General features: G+C 34.7%; 9 non-coding genes across 9 annotated transcripts; all 9 read right to left on the reverse strand.

Annotated features, from left to right (window-relative positions):
- Positions 1-661: 661 nt before the first annotated feature.
- TRNAL-CAG (transfer RNA leucine (anticodon CAG)) lies at positions 662-744 on the reverse strand. Its single transcript has one exon. It is a non-coding gene; the product is annotated as a tRNA-Leu (tRNA).
- Positions 745-1,969: 1,225 nt separating this feature from the next.
- On the reverse strand, positions 1,970-2,052 carry TRNAL-CAG (transfer RNA leucine (anticodon CAG)). Its single transcript has one exon. It is a non-coding gene; the product is annotated as a tRNA-Leu (tRNA).
- A 1,225-nt stretch (positions 2,053-3,277) lies between these two features.
- TRNAL-CAG (transfer RNA leucine (anticodon CAG)) lies at positions 3,278-3,360 on the reverse strand. The gene has a single exon. It is a non-coding gene; the product is annotated as a tRNA-Leu (tRNA).
- A 1,704-nt stretch (positions 3,361-5,064) lies between these two features.
- On the reverse strand, positions 5,065-5,147 carry TRNAL-CAG (transfer RNA leucine (anticodon CAG)). The gene has a single exon. It is a non-coding gene; the product is annotated as a tRNA-Leu (tRNA).
- A 1,065-nt stretch (positions 5,148-6,212) lies between these two features.
- Positions 6,213-6,295, reverse strand: TRNAL-CAG (transfer RNA leucine (anticodon CAG)). Its single transcript has one exon. It is a non-coding gene; the product is annotated as a tRNA-Leu (tRNA).
- A 1,225-nt stretch (positions 6,296-7,520) lies between these two features.
- On the reverse strand, positions 7,521-7,603 carry TRNAL-CAG (transfer RNA leucine (anticodon CAG)). The gene has a single exon. It is a non-coding gene; the product is annotated as a tRNA-Leu (tRNA).
- A 3,322-nt stretch (positions 7,604-10,925) lies between these two features.
- TRNAL-CAG (transfer RNA leucine (anticodon CAG)) lies at positions 10,926-11,008 on the reverse strand. The gene has a single exon. It is a non-coding gene; the product is annotated as a tRNA-Leu (tRNA).
- Positions 11,009-12,233: 1,225 nt separating this feature from the next.
- TRNAL-CAG (transfer RNA leucine (anticodon CAG)) lies at positions 12,234-12,316 on the reverse strand. The gene has a single exon. It is a non-coding gene; the product is annotated as a tRNA-Leu (tRNA).
- Positions 12,317-13,541: 1,225 nt separating this feature from the next.
- On the reverse strand, positions 13,542-13,623 carry TRNAL-CAG (transfer RNA leucine (anticodon CAG)). The gene has a single exon. It is a non-coding gene; the product is annotated as a tRNA-Leu (tRNA).
- Positions 13,624-14,125: the final 502 nt, after the last annotated feature.

Here is a 14,125-nt window from a genome sequence, read left to right on the forward strand (position 1 = left end):
GTCATTACCCACATTGCTCTATTGCATTGCAGGGTATTCTGGCAGCTAATGTGTTAAAATGGTAACAGTACATGTTACTATAATGGAAATATTTTATGTTAATTGCTGTTATCGGTTAAATAGAAAGTAGTTATAAATTCTAATGGAAATCTTACACAGCCACTGAGGTTGGAGGTTCAAACAATGAGAAAACCCAGGGCTTTGAAACACACTTTGGGCACTCATTTCTGGTTTCTGAATTTCTGCTTTGGATGGGGCGAAGAAAATGTAATATCTATAGACAGAGTTAACATGATAATATATGTAATTTTGAAAAGAAATGCTAGAAGTTTTATTTTCAATGTCGAAAACACATTAGATAGGCAAATCTCTGCTTTTTTTCCACATGGCAAATCTATGTTGCAAAATAAAATCTCATTTAGTTTATACTGTGTCATAAATGTAACAACATATTTTCCAAAAGGGAGACACCAAGATTGGTCATTACCCACATTGCTCTATTGCATTGCAGGGTATTCTGGCAGCTAATGTGTTAAAATGGTAACAGTACATGTTACTATAATGGAAATATTTTATGTTAATTGCTGTTATCGGTTAAATACAGCTACAAATAGATTATTGCTGTTATAGAAACTTTTGACACTGTAAAAGAAGCAAAGCTTGTCAGAAGTGGGATTCGAACCCACGCCTCCAGAGGAGACTGCGACCTGAACGCAGCGCCTTAGACCGCTCGGCCATCCTGACAACTGAGGAATTTGTTTTATAATATTCCACACAGAGCTTCAAACACAATGAGGCATTGAGAAACAAGCATACATAGTTGTGATAATGTGATAAATATATATGCAAAAGACATGTTAGTGTGTGGCACAGAATGTGGATGGTTCTCTGAAAAAGCGTCTAGTTAGCAAAAGCAATTTGGATATATTAATTGTCTAACATTATGTATTTATTACATCATGTCTTTGATTAAATGTACTTTATTTTTCATCTGATTGATTATTTTCATAAAAAGTGTATCAATAATGTATCCACTTACTGTTTATTTATTTCCTAATTCATGTTGTGAAATGAACACTAGGTTCTGAAGTAACTGTATGGTGTGTTTATTGCAATAAGTTTCTTCAGTTCACTTTCATTAGAGATTTGTAAAGCAGCAGTGCCACCATGAGGTTTATCTATGAACTGTTCAAAAAAATGTAATTCTTCAGTTCTTTTATTTCTTATTTCATTTTCTCCTGTTAAAATATGAAAATGTCAACCAAAAGCAGAAAGTAGTTATAAATTCTAATGGAAATCTTACACAGCCACAGTGCCACCATGAGGTTTATCTATGAACTGCAGACGGTTAAAACAATTTTAATTCTTCAGTTCTTTTATTTCATATTTCCTTTTCTCCTGTTAATGAATGAAACTGTCAACCAAAAGCAGAAAATAGTTATAAATTCTAATGGAAATCTTACACAGCCACTGAGGTTGGAGGTTCAAACAATGAGAAAACACAGGGCTTTGAAACACACTTTGGGCACTCATTTCTGGTTTCTGAATTTCTGCTTTGGATGGGGCGAAGAAAATGTAATATCAATAGACAGAGTTAACATGATAATATATGTAATTTTGAAAAGAAATGCTAGAAGTTTTATTTTCAATGTCGAAAACACATTAGATAGGCAAATCTCTGCTTTTTTTCCACATGGCAAATCTATGTTGCAAAATAAAATCTCATTTAGTTTATACTGTGTCATAAATGTAACAACATATTTTCCAAAAGGGAGACACCAAGATTGGTCATTACCCACATTGCTCTATTGCATTGCAGGGTATTCTGGCAGCTAATGTGTTAAAATGGTAACAGTTCATGTTACTATAATGGAACTATTTTATGTTAATTGCGGTTATCGGTTAAATACAGCTACAAATAGATTATTGCTGTTATAGAAACTTTTGACACTGTAAAAGAAGCAAAGCTTGTCAGAAGTGGGATTCGAACCCACGCCTCCAGAGGAGACTGCGACCTGAACGCAGCGCCTTAGACCGCTCGGCCATCCTGACAACTGAGGAATTTGTTTTGTAATATTCCACACAGAGCTTCAAACACAATGAGGCATTGAGAAACAAGCATACATAGTTGTGATAATGTGATAAATATATATGCAAAAGACATGTTAGTGTGTGGCACAGAATGTGGATGGTTCTCTGAAAAAGCGTCTAGTTAGCAAAAGCAATTTGGATATATTAATTGTCTAACATTATGTATTTATTACATCATGTCTTTGATTAAATGTACTTTATTTTCCATCTGATTGATTATTTTCATAAAAAGTGTATCAATAATGTATCCACTTACTGTTTATTTATTTCCTAATTCATGTTGTGAAATGAACACTAGGTTCTGAAGTAACTGTATGGTGTGTTTATTGCAATAAGTTTCTTCAGTTCACTTTCATTAGAGATTTGTAAAGCAGCAGTGCCACCATGAGGTTTATCTATGAACTGTTCAAAAAAATGTAATTCTTCAGTTCTTTTATTTCTTATTTCATTTTCTCCTGTTAAAGAATGAAAATGTCAACCAAAAGCAGAAAGTAGTTATAAATTCTAATGGAAATCTTACACAGCCACAGTGCCACCATGAGGTTTATCTATGAACTGCAGACGGTTAAAACAATTTTAATTCTTCAGTTCTTTTATTTCATATTTCCTTTTCTCCTGTTAATGAATGAAACTGTCAACCAAAAGCAGAAAATAGTTATAAATTCTAATGGAAATCTTACACAGCCACTGAGGTTGGAGGTTCAAACAATGAGAAAACACAGGGCTTTGAAACACACTTTGGGCACTCATTTCTGGTTTCTGAATTTCTGCTTTGGATGGGGCGAAGAAAATGTAATATCAATAGACAGAGTTAACATGATAATATATGTAATTTTGAAAAGAAATGCTAGAAGTTTGATTTTCAATGTCGAAAACACATTAGATAGGCATATCTCTGCTTTTTTCCCACATGGCAAATCTATGTTGCAAAATAAAATCTCATTTAGTTTATACTGTGTCATAAATGTAACAACATATTTTCCAAAAGGGAGACACCAAGATTGGTCATTACCCACATTGCTCTATTGCATTGCAGGGTATTCTGGCAGCTAATGTGTTAAAATGGTAACAGTTCATGTTACTATAATGGAACTATTTTATGTTAATTGCGGTTATCGGTTAAATACAGCTACAAATAGATTATTGCTGTTATAGAAACTTTTGACACTGTAAAAGAAGCAAAGCTTGTCAGAAGTGGGATTCGAACCCACGCCTCCAGAGGAGACTGCGACCTGAACGCAGCGCCTTAGACCGCTCGGCCATCCTGACAACTGAGGAATTTGTTTTGTAATATTCCACACAGAGCTTCAAACACAATGAGGCATTGAGAAACAAGCATACATAGTTGTGATAATGTGATAAATATATATGCAAAAGACATGTTAGTGTGTGGCACAGAATGTGGATGGTTCTCTGAAAAAGCGTCTAGTTAGCAAAAGCAATTTGGATATATTAATTGTCTAACATTATGTATTTATTACATCATGTCTTTGATTAAATGTACTTTATTTTCCATCTGATTGATTATTTTCATAAAAAGTGTATCAATAATGTATCCACTTACTGTTTATTTATTTCCTAATTCATGTTGTGAAATGAACACTAGGTTCTGAAGTAACTGTATGGTGTGTTTATTGCAATAAGTTTCTTCAGTTCACTTTCATTAGAGATTTGTAAAGCAGCAGTGCCACCATGAGGTTTATCTATGAACTGTTCAAAAAAATGTAATTCTTCAGTTCTTTTATTTCTTATTTCATTTTCTCCTGTTAAAGAATGAAAATGTCAACCAAAAGCAGAAAGTAGTTATAAATTCTAATGGAAATCTTACACAGCCACAGTGCCACCATGAGGTTTATCTATGAACTGCAGACGGTTAAAACAATTTTAATTCTTCAGTTCTTTTATTTCATATTTCCTTTTCTCCTGTTAATGAATGAAACTGTCAACCAAAAGCAGAAAATAGTTATAAATTCTAATGGAAATCTTACACAGCCACTGAGGTTGGAGGTTCAAACAATGAGAAAACACAGGGCTTTGAAACACACTTTGGGCACTCATTTCTGGTTTCTGAATTTCTGCTTTGGATGGGGCGAAGAAAATGTAATATCAATAGACAGAGTTAACATGATAATATATGTAATTTTGAAAAGAAATGCTAGAAGTTTGATTTTCAATGTCGAAAACACATTAGATAGGCATATCTCTGCTTTTTTCCCACATGGCAAATCTATGTTGCAAAATAAAATCTCATTTAGTTTATACTGTGTCATAAATGTAACAACATATTTTCCAAAAGGGAGACACCAAGATTGGTCATTACCCACATTGCTCTATTGCATTGCAGGGTATTCTGGCAGCTAATGTGTTAAAATGGTAACAGTACATGTTACTATAATGGAAATATTTTATGTTAATTGCTGTTATCGGTTAAATAGAAAGTAGTTATAAATTCTAATGGAAATCTTACACAGCCACTGAGGTTGGAGGTTCAAACAATGAGAAAACCCAGGGCTTTGAAACACACTTTGGGCACTCATTTCTGGTTTCTGAATTTCTGCTTTGGATGGGGCGAAGAAAATGTAATATCTATAGACAGAGTTAACATGATAATATATGTAATTTTGAAAAGAAATGCTAGAAGTTTGATTTTCAATGTCGAAAACACATTAGATAGGCAAATCTCTGCTTTTTTTCCACATGGCAAATCTATGTTGAAAAATAAAATCTCATTTAGTTTATACTGTGTCATAAATGTAACAACATATTTTCCAAAAGGGAGACACCAAGATTGGTCATTACCCACATTGCTCTATTGCATTGCAGGGTATTCTGGCAGCTAATGTGTTAAAATGGTAACAGTTCATGTTACTATAATGGAACTATTTTATGTTAATTGCGGTTATCGGTTAAATACAGCTACAAATAGATTATTGCTGTTATAGAAATTTTTGACACGGTAAAAGAAGCAAAGCTTGTCAGAAGTGGGATTCGAACCCACGCCTCCAGAGGAGACTGCGACCTGAACGCAGCGCCTTAGACCACTCGGCCATCCTGACAACTGAGGAATTTGTTTTATAATATTCCACACAGAGCTTCAAACACAATGAGGCATTGAGAAACAAGCATACATAGTTGTGATAATGTGATAAATATATATGCAAAAGACATGTTAGTGTGTGGCACAGAATGTGGATGGTTCTCTGAAAAAGCGTCTAGTTAGCAAAAGCAATTTGGATATATTAATGGTCTAACATTATGTATTTATTACACCATGTCACTGATTAAATGTACTATATATTTCATCTGATTGATTATTTTCATAAAAAGAGTATCAATAATGTATCCACTTACTGTTTATTTATTTCCTCATTCATGTTGTGAAATGAACACTAGGTTCTGAAGTAACTGTATGGTGTGTTTATTGCAATAAGTTTCTTCAGTTCACTATCATTAGAGATTTGTAAAGCAGCAGTGCCACCATGAGGTTTATCTATGAACTGTTCAAAAAAATGTAATTCTTCAGTTCTTTTATTTCTTATTTCATTTTCTCCTGTTAAAGAATGAAAATGTCAACCAAAAGCAGAAAGTAGTTATAAATTCTAATGGAAATCTTACACAGCCACTGAGGTAGGAGGTTCAAACAATGAGAAAACCCAGGGCTTTGAAACACACTTTGGGCACTCATTTCTGGTTTCTGAATTTCTGCTTTGGATGGGGCGAAGAAAATGTAATTTCTATAGACAGAGTTAACATGATAATATATGTAATTTTGAAAAGAAATGCTAGAAGTTTGATTTTCAATGTCGAAAACACATTAGATAGGCAAATCTCTGCTTTTTTTCCACATGGCAAATCTATGTTGCAAAATAAAATCTCATTTAGTTTATACTGTGTCATAAATGTAACAACATATTTTCCAAAAGGGAGACACCAAGATTGGTCATTACCCACATTGCTCTATTGCATTGCAGGGTATTCTGGCAGCTAATGTGTTAAAATTGTAACAGTACATGTTACTATAATGGAAATATTTTATGTTAATTGCTGTTATCGGTTAAATACAGCTACAAATAGATTATTGCTGTTATAGAAACTTTTGACACTGTAAAAGAAGCAAAGCTTGTCAGAAGTGGGATTCGAACCCACGCCTCCAGAGGAGACTGCGACCTGAACGCAGCGCCTTAGACCGCTCGGCCATCCTGACAACTGAGGAATTTGTTTTGTAATATTCCACACAGAGCTTCAAACACAATGAGGCATTGAGAAACAAGCATACATAGTGGTGATAATGTGATAAATATATATGCAAAAGACATGTTAGTGTGTGGCACAGAATGTGGATGGTTCTCTGAAAAAGCGTCTAGTTAGCAAAAGCAATTTGGATATATTAATGGTCTAACATTATGTATTTATTACACCATGTCACTGATTAAATGTACTATATATTTCATCTGATTGATTATTTTCATAAAAAGAGTATCAATAATGTATCCACTTACTGTTTATTTATTTCCTCATTCATGTTGTGAAATGAACACTAGGTTCTGAAGTAACTGTATGGTGTGTTTATTGCAATAAGTTTCTTCAGTTCACTTTCATTAGAGATTTGTAAAGCAGCAGTGCCACCATGAGGTTTATCTATGAACTGTTCAAAAAAATGTAATTCTTCAGTTCTTTTATTTCTTATTTCATTTTCTCCTGTTAAAATATGAAAATGTCAACCAAAAGCAGAAAGTAGTTATAAATTCTAATGGAAATCTTACACAGCCACAGTGCCACAATGAGGTTTATCTATGAACTGCAGACGGTTAAAACAATTTTAATTCTTCAGTTCTTTTATTTCATATTTCCTTTTCTCCTGTTAATGAATGAAACTGTCAACCAAAAGCAGAAAATAGTTATAAATTCTAATGGAAATCTTACACAGCCACTGAGGTTGGAGGTTCAAACAATGAGAAAACCCAGGGCTTTGAAACACACTTTGGGCACTCATTTCTGGTTTCTGAATTTCTGCTTTGGATGGGGCGAAGAAAATGTAATATCTATAGACAGAGTTAACATGATAATATATGTAATTTTGAAAAGAAATGCTAGAAGTTTGATTTTCAATGTCGAAAACACATTAGATAGGCAAATCTCTGCTTTTTTTCCACATGGCAAATCTATGTTGCAAAATAAAATCTCATTTAGTTTATACTGTGTCATAAATGTAACAACATATTTTCCAAAAGGGAGACACCAAGATTGGTCATTACCCACATTGCTCTATTGCATTGCTGGGTATTCTGGCAGCTAATGTGTTAAAATGGTAACAGTTCATGTTACTATAATGGAACTATTTTATGTTAATTGCGGTTATCGGTTAAATACAGCTACAAATAGATTATTGCTGTTATAGAAACTTTTGACACTGTAAAAGAAGCAAAGCTTGTCAGAAGTGGGATTCGAACCCACGCCTCCAGAGGAGACTGCGACCTGAACGCAGCGCCTTAGACCGCTCGGCCATCCTGACAACTGAGGAATTTGTTTTGTAATATTCCACACAGAGCTTCAAACACAATGAGGCATTAAGAAACAAGCATACATAGTTGTGATAATGTGATAAATATATATGCAAAAGACATGTTTGTGTGTGGCACAGAATGTGGATGGTTCTCTGAAAAAGCGTCTAGTTAGCAAAAGCAATTTGGATATATTAATGGTCTAACATTATGTATTTATTACACCATGTCACTGATAGAATCCAGGCATGTAAAGGAATGTTGAAAGATGGAGGATTGTGGGAGAATGCTGAGAAATTTTTGAGTGTGGCTATTGAGCTTCAAAAGGAAGGTTTCACTGAAATTGAATGTGGAGGGAAAGATAAGAAAAGTTACTGTTATATGAAAGTACCCGAAAGTGACAAAACTACACCTTCTACCCCTAAAGTTGACCCTCCCCCGCCATATCCTCAAAATAGTCAGAAAAAGTCCTGAGGTGAGATGAAGGAAGAGTTAATGAGGGTTAGACTTGTGAGTGTTGACTAATGGAGAGAAATAGGTGTGTGTAGCTTGAGAAAGGACAGAATTGCAACAGGATAACATAAATTTGTAGTGAATGAAGTCAGTGAAACTATAAAAGTTCAAAACAGAAATCATTAAAAAAAACTGAGTGTAGCGAAATAGCATGAGCGTGTGGCGTTATTTGTGTGTTAAGAAGTTATATGAACCTCAGCTATATAAAAGCCTGTTGGTTAATTTTTGAAAGGTCATAAAAAATGTAGTTCTTAGGGCTCTGGATAAAGCTCCATGTATTTAAACTTTAAGCAAAAGTTTCAAGCTAATAATTATTATTTTTCAGGAAGAAGCCGTGGTGTTACGTTATCTTATCTTTTCAGGGTCAATTGGCGAAACGCCCAGAAACAAAATGGCTCTTTTCCCGGAAACAAGTCTTATAGAAAATATTTTTTCTTTAGTCAGATGAATATGCAGAGTGTCTTTAAAATGATAAAGCTGACCATGTGCTCAGCACTGTGCTTTAATTTTGCAGTTTTTAATTTCATCATTAAACCAAGAACAGGTTCAGATTAGGCTTATGGCCTTACAAAACAGAATTGCTTTAGACTATGTTTTAGCTTCAAAAGGAGGGGTATGTGTTTGATTAAAGACAATGTTGTGTTTTTATTCCAGATCAGTGTAGCAATGTGCAGCATGAACTTGATTAAATACAAGAGATTCAAAAGAGGTTTACAAAGGGAAGTGACAGATTATCACCCTTGGGGTTAGGTGAATGGCTTAGATCACTTGGAGCAATTTTTTTTGAATGTTTTGATGTGTTTGGGAGTGTTACTTGTTGTCATATATGTGGGTGTCCCGTGTTGCAAAGGTATGATCCACAGGTGTGCGACCCCCTACTACAATCTGATGCCACTCTTTACAGATGCCAGAAAACAGAAGTACCGTGAAGAAAGAAGATGCCGACCACAGTTATTCAATTCATCAAAAGACATATTGGCCGCAGCGCCTTACGAGACTATGACAGTGAAGGGCACGCACCCTTGTCCTCTGAGTTATCCCTGGACTATCATCATGAACTTTATTCTCAAAAGCTATGTTTTAAGAATAAAAAGGAGGGAATGACAAAGTGAGAATATGACGTAAGGGAGGGGGGTCTGACATAACAGCACTGGGATCTAAGCAACCATTTTGAGTCAGCATCCATCTTAGGTGCCTGATATTGTCTATTGTCTGTATGAAAGTTGGAATGAATGTTAGTTTAAAATACATTTTTTCTTCTGAAGTTCCAATTGATATTGAGTGGTTCAGCTAAGCCAAAAACCTTGAGAACAAGAGCAATGTGCCAATGTTATGAAAATATGCCATTACAAAAACAAGAGAACATAAGAACAGTCCATTATAGTACTCTGGAGTGACAGGGGTGACCAATCAAGTTCCCAGACCCTAGTTTGTTTGTCGGTAGGGAAGGGACTCCTTGTGTATGTTCTGTAGGTCTTCGAGTTTAGCGAGCAAGCAGTTGTCGGGGATGAGAGAAGCTCATGAACAGCCGACCAACACCCTCAGGTAGTTTTTCTAAGGTTAAGATTAGTCATAGGGAAAGTATATCCTTTTTGGTTTGGTTTTTTAATACTTTTATAAGATTATGTTTGTCTCGTGGTTTCTAGGGGGGACTGTGAAGGATAAAATATGGAGATCATATCTCTATGCTTTATAGAAACCACTCGTCTCCATCTTATATCTGTTTGCTGTGCTTTTTTACTAATACTGTTTTCTATCCGAGGTGACTGTGGAATGCCGCTTGCACAGACTCTCGCCCACGCAATAAGGAAGTGATATCAGAGAAAACGAAACCTAACTTCAGAAAGCAAGGACACACGGCATTTCTGTGAAACTTGCATCAGCCGACAAGACCCCCGCCCCCATCGTGCCTTTTTTCTACTAACTAATGTAATAATTGGATAAGCTTTGCCGCATAATAGGTGTGGCATTGAATGATTGGCTAGTGTTAGCCTACTTTGATATAAACAGATTGTAATACAAAAAACTCGGCAGTCTTGACTACTTGTCTGAGGAAACTGATACGTGACTCTGTGTCATTATTGGGATCCGGGGTGCACCCAGACCTAAGATACATAATTCGGAGCCCACATCTGAGCAGTAGATACCCTCGATTGAAGGGACCTTAACAGTGCCACCATGAGGTTTATCTATGAACTGTTCAAAAAAATTTAATTCTTCAGTTCTTTTATTTCTTATTTCATTTTCTCCTGTTAAAGAATGAAAATGTCAACCAAAAGCAGAAAGTAGTTATAAATTCTAATGGAAATCTTACACAGCAACTGAGGTTGGAGGTTCAAACAATGAGAAAACCCAGGGCTTTGAAACACACTTTGAGCACTCATTTCTGGTTTCTGAATTTCTGCTTTGGATGGGGCGAAGAAAATGTAATATCTATAGACAGAGTTAACATGATAATATATGTAATTTTGAAAAGAAATGCTAGAAGTTTTATTTTCAATGTCGAAAACACATTAGATAGGCAAATCTCTGCTTTTTTTCCACATGGCAAATCTATGTTGCAAAATAAAATCTCATTTAGTTTATACTGTGTCATAAATGTAACAACATATTTTCCAAAAGGGAGACACCAAGATTGGTCATTACCCACATTGCTCTATTGCATTGCAGGGTATTCTGGCAGCTAATGTGTTAAAATGGTAACAGTTCATGTTACTATAATGGAACTATTTTATGTTAATTGCTGTTATCGGTTAAATACAGCTACAAATAGATTATTGCTGTTATAGAAACTTTTGACACTGTAAAAGAAGCAAAGCTTGTCAGAAGTGGGATTCGAACCCACGCCTCCAGAGGAGACTGCGACCTGAACGCAGCGCCTTAGACCGCTCGGCCATCCTGACAACTGAGCAATTTGTTTTGTAATATTCCACACAGAGCTTCAAACACAATGAGGCATTGAGAAACAAGCATACATAGTGGTGATAATGTGATAAATATATATGCAAAAGACATGTTAGTGTGTGGCACAGAATGTGGATGGTTCTCTGAAAAAGCGTCTAGTTAGCAAAAGCAATTTGGATATATTAATGGTCTAACATTATGTATTTATTACACCATGTCACTGATTAAATGTACTATATATTTCATCTGATTGATTATTTTCATAAAAAGTGTATCAATAATGTATCCACTTACTGTTTATTTATTTCCTCATTCATGTTGTGAAATGAACACTAGGTTCTGAAGTAACTGTATGGTGTGTTTATTGCAATAAGTTTCTTCAGTTCACTTTCATTAGAGATTTGTAAAGCAGCAGTGCCACCATGAGGTTTATCTATGAACTGTTCAAAAAAATGTAATTCTTCAGTTCTTTTATTTCTTATTTCATTTTCTCCTGTTAAAATATGAAAATGTCAACCAAAAGCAGAAAGTAGTTATAAATTCTAATGGAAATCTTACACAGCCACAGTGCCACAATGAGGTTTATCTATGAACTGCAGACGGTTAAAACAATTTTAATTCTTCAGTTCTTTTATTTCATATTTCCTTTTCTCCTGTTAATGAATGAAACTGTCAACCAAAAGCAGAAAATAGTTATAAATTCTAATGGAAATCTTACACAGCCACTGAGGTTGGAGGTTCAAACAATGAGAAAACACAGGGCTTTGAAACACACTTTGGGCACTCATTTCTGGTTTCTGAATTTCTGCTTTGGATGGGGCGAAGAAAATGTAATATCTATAGACAGAGTTAACATGATAATATATGTAATTTTGAAAAGAAATGCTAGAAGTTTTATTTTCAATGTCGAAAACACATTAGATAGGCAAATCTCTGCTTTTTTTCCACATGGCAAATCTATGTTGCAAAATAAAATCTCATTTAGTTTATACTGTGTCATAAATGTAACAACATATTTTCCAAAAGGGAGACACCAAGATTGGTCATTACCCACATTGCTCTATTGCATTGCAGGGTATTCTGGCAGCTAATGTGTTAAAATGGTAACAGTACATGTTACTATAATGGAACTATTTTATGTTAATGGCTGTTATCGGTTAAATACAGCTACAAATAGATTATTGCTGTTATAGAAACTTTTGACACTGTAAAAGAAGCAAAGCTTGTCAGAAGTGGGATTCGAACCCACGCCTCCAGAGGAGACTGCGACCTGAACGCAGCGCCTGAGACCGCTCGGCCATCCTGACAACTGAAGAATTTGTTTTGTAATATTCCACACAGAGCTTCAAACACAATGAGGCATTGAGAAACAAGCATACATAGTGGTGATAATGTGATAAATATATATGCAAAAGACATGTTAGTGTGTGGCACAGAATGTGGATGGTTCTCTGAAAAAGCGTCTAGTTAGCAAAAGCAATTTGGATATATTAATGGTCTAACATTATGTATTTATTACACCATGTCACTGATTAAATGTACTATATATTTCATCTGATTGATTATTTTCATAAAAAGAGTATCAATAATGTATCCACTTACTGTTTATTTATTTCCTCATTCATGTTGTGAAATGAACACTAGGTTCTGAAGTAACTGTATGGTGTGTTTATTGCAATAAGTTTCTTCAGTTCACTTTCATTAGAGATTTGTAAAGCAGCAGTGCCACCATGAGGTTTATCTATGAACTGTTCAAAAAAATGTAATTCTTCAGTTCTTTTATTTCTTATTTCATTTTCTCCTGTTAAAATATGAAAATGTCAACCAAAAGCAGAAAGTAGTTATAAATTCTAATGGAAATCTTACACAGCCACAGTGCCACCATGAGGTTTATCTATGAACTGCAGACGGTTAAAACAATTTTAATTCTACAGTTCTTTTATTTCATATTTCCTTTTCTCCTGTTAATGAATGAAACTGTCAACCAAAAGCAGAAAATAGTTATAAATTCTAATGGAAATCTTACACAGCCACTGAGGTTGGAGGTTCAAACAATGAGAAAACACAGGGCTTTGAAACACACTTTGGGCACTCATTTCTGGTTTCTGAATTTCTGCTTTGGATGGGGCGAAGAAAATGTAATATCAATAGACAGAGTTAACATGATAATATATGTAATTTTGAAAAGAAATGCTAGAAGTTTGATTTTCAATGTCGAAAACACATTAGATAGGCAAATCTCTGCTTTTTTTCAACATGGCAAATCTATGTTGCAAAATAAAATCTCATTTAGTTTATACTGTGTCATAAATGTAACAACATATTTTCCAAAAGGGAGACACCAAGATTGGTCATTACCCACATTGCTCTATTGCATTGCAGGGTATTCTGGCAGCTAATGTGTTAAAATGGTAACAGTTCATGTTACTATAATGGAACTATTTTATGTTAATTGCGGTTATCGGTTAAATACAGCTACAAATAGATTATTGTTGTTATAGAAACTTTTGACACTGTAAAAGAAGCAAAGCTTGTCAGAAGTGGGATTCGACCCACGCCTCCAGAGGAGACTGCGACCTGAACGCAGCGCCTTAGACCGCTCGGCCATCCTGACAACTGAGGAATTTGTTTTGTAATATTCCACACAGAGCTTCAAACACAATGAGGCATTGAGAAACAAGCATACATAGTTGTGATAATGTGATAAATATATATGCAAAAGACATGTTAGTGTGTGGCACAGAATGTGGATGGTTCTCTGAAAAAGTGTCTAGATAGCAAAAGCAATTTGGATATATTAATTGTCTAACATTATGTATTTATTACATCATGTCTTTGATTAAATGTACTTTATTTTTCATCTGATTGATTATTTTCATAAAAAGTGTATCAATAATGTATCCACTTACTGTTTATTTATTTCCTAATTCATGTTGTGAAATGAACACTAGGTTCTGAAGTAACTGTATGGTGTGTTTATTGCAATAAGTTTCTTCAGTTCACTATCATTAGAGATTTGTAAAGCAGCAGTGCCACCATGAGGTTTATCTATGAACTGCAGACGGTTAAAACAATTTTAATTCTTCAGTTCTTTTATTTCATATTTCCTTTTCTCC

Source organism: Ascaphus truei, unplaced genomic scaffold (genome assembly GCF_040206685.1).
Source record: "Ascaphus truei isolate aAscTru1 unplaced genomic scaffold, aAscTru1.hap1 HAP1_SCAFFOLD_97, whole genome shotgun sequence".
NCBI classification, from domain to species: domain Eukaryota; kingdom Metazoa; phylum Chordata; class Amphibia; order Anura; family Ascaphidae; genus Ascaphus; species Ascaphus truei.